We start from the raw sequence: 2,500 nt of genomic DNA, 5'->3' as shown, positions 1-2,500 counted from the left end.
CAGCTGTTTTGAAATGCGCGCCCAAACTGTTACCAACCGCCAGTGGAATAAACTCCACCCTCAACTTAAGGGGACCGTCCCTGAAAATGGCCACCTTTCCCTACTCTATACATCATAAAAAAAATATCGGTTAGAGATAACTGACTGATTCTTTTTGCATGCTATAGAGTAAAGAATTGCGCTCCGTTATATATTTAAATTTTAACTTTGCTCCCCCATTGGGGGGTCACCCCCAAAAAAGTCGAAAAAATCGTTTTTTTTTTTATTTTGGTATGTCTTCGGTACATCCCAACTATCACAGCTCTTTACAGAATATTCCCCCAAAAATACTTGTGTTAGATCAACTCTAGCCTATAGCCATGTAAAAGGCCGAATTTTGAATTTCCTTTTTTTTTTTTTTTTTTTTTGTTTGGCGGGGGACAGCTTGACATAGAGAACTATTTTTGATATTTTTTTCAGCATTAAAATATTATTTTTTGATTAAGGCAAAAATTCAAAAATCGGCCTTTTACCTGCCCTTAGGACGCCGAGGCTCTAGTGAAAGCAACAAACTGCATTTGGATCGCATGAAAATTACCTGAGTTGGGATGTACCGAAGATTTGTAAAAAAAAAAATGGCGGAGCTACGGCATTTTGTATTTGGCACCTTGCCAAAGTTCGTTATCTCTGTTATTTTTCTCTGAATCTAATGATATTATATATAAAAAAAATGCTTATTTAGTGTACTTTGCAATGCAATGATTACCAAGTCAATAGGAATTTTCATGTTCAATAGGGACGCTATTCTGTAAAGGTATGTAATTTTTTTTTTCGTTGTTCATAAAAGTTGACATTTTTGTGTGAAAAGCTTAATAAATGCATTTTACCACAGAGACAACTAATCTAAACCAGATAAAAAACTCTTTTTTTATTTTTTTCTATTTCTTTTTATTTTCCATTTTATTTTTATTATTTTTTTTATTTTGAAGAAATGGGGAACTGTGGATGGCAACATTAGTACAAAATCATTCTAATTATAAAGTCCTGGCATGAATACAACATGGTGGTTCAATTTTGAGAATTTTAAAAGCATATATATTTAGTACATTGAATTCGAGAACTTACGAAAGTCGTTGAATATTTCCCATGCCTCACACAGGGGGGGGGGGGGGAGATGGTCACTGGGTGCTTATAATTTTCGAGGAGGATCATATGTACGTGAACGCACACACATAAAGTTAAAAAGATTAATCATCATAATTTAGTAGGCCTACATTGACTTTCATATCTAAATAATAAAATATATTAGTTATCCCTCTCATACCATTTTCTTTGATAATTGTCAATATTAACAGATTGCAAAGGAGAACAAGTGTATAGTTTATGATTAGCCATTTGCATCCATTATCTTTACTAAGAAGTGCATAAAATCATGCAGACTCCTAGGTGTTGTGGGATATTTGCCAATTTTAAACATTAGTGCTCCGTATGTGATATACGTATATATTACCTCGTAAACTAAAACATATTACCAGGGAGTCTCAGTCAAAGCATATTTCGTGTGTAAAAGGACACAAAACATACATAGCGACGTACCTCTCCGGGTGTTGAGGGACTCGCGCGCCGGCTGCAAGACAACGAGCCATAGCAGGCGCTTAAAACGCTTTCCAAGGCAGGCAATCCTTGTTCAGTGATGCTAGACATGTGGAAGTGTCTTTCTATAAAGTACAAATCATAACAGTCCTTAAAGAACATAGAAATGTCTAAATAACATACAACATATACATACTTGGGTTTTAAAAGCAATAGACAAGTATTCCTACCAACAATCTCGGGGAGAGATAACTTATGCTTAAGTGGGAGGTTTTCATCAACTAAACAGTCGTGTTCTCGGCGAAAACCGGGAACCAATACAGGGACGGGCACCCCCCCTTTTCCCATGATATATGACGTATATAACATAGGGCACTGTACAGGTGCAAATATGCATGAATGCATCTGCGTACTCAGAGCGTAGGGCGGCTGTTTGGCAACTCAGAGCGTAGGGCGGCTGTTTGGCAACTCAGAGCGTAGGGCGGCTGTTTGGCAACTCGGGGGAAGGCATCAAACGTTTAGGTCGCCTACAAAGTTGCGTGAAATGATATCTCCTTCTTTACCTCTAAACTCCCTCATGCTAAAGTGCTTCCTCCGCCTGTTTTTTATGGGAAAGCCATATAGGATTATCTCCAGGACTCTTCGGTAGCAGAAAGAAAGGTGAGTAGTGTGTAGTTACAATAGGAGTGCGGGATGGACTCACGGGCTTGTAGATTCTCGATCATATTTCTAAATTCACGTTAGGAGCTTATCGTAATTTTGATGCTCCCATTTTTTTCTTTCTTTCTTTCTTTTTCATGTGCTATTTCATACATCGAAACGAACTAACTTAGACTATGGCAGGCGAAAAACTGGAGAACTAATTTAAAGATGAAATACGCAGCCCAATTATTGTCAAGCTATTTGTTATCGGAGATCAGGTGATATC

At 37.4% G+C, this 2,500-nt stretch overlaps 1 protein-coding gene across 4 annotated transcripts in view; it reads left to right on the top strand.

The window, feature by feature from the left end:
* The window catches only part of LOC113800942 (uncharacterized), a 21,380-nt gene that overhangs the window by 12,124 nt on the left and 6,756 nt on the right, over window positions 1-2,500 (top strand). Inside the window, exon 1 of one of the 4 annotated variants that reach the window (XM_070131866.1) lies at window positions 1,526-1,651. The exons of 2 other annotated variants lie outside the window; for them this stretch is intronic. The gene's annotated coding sequence lies outside the window, so the exon portion shown is untranslated. Of the gene's footprint in view, window positions 1-1,525; window positions 1,652-2,060; window positions 2,233-2,500 lie in introns of those variants that run through there. One more of the 4 variants, XM_027351762.2, reaches the window with a different exon arrangement.

This window comes from Penaeus vannamei, chromosome 2 (assembly GCF_042767895.1).
Source record: "Penaeus vannamei isolate JL-2024 chromosome 2, ASM4276789v1, whole genome shotgun sequence".
Lineage (NCBI taxonomy): Eukaryota > Metazoa > Arthropoda > Malacostraca > Decapoda > Penaeidae > Penaeus > Penaeus vannamei.
This window is presented reverse-complemented; position numbering and strand designations above follow the sequence as displayed.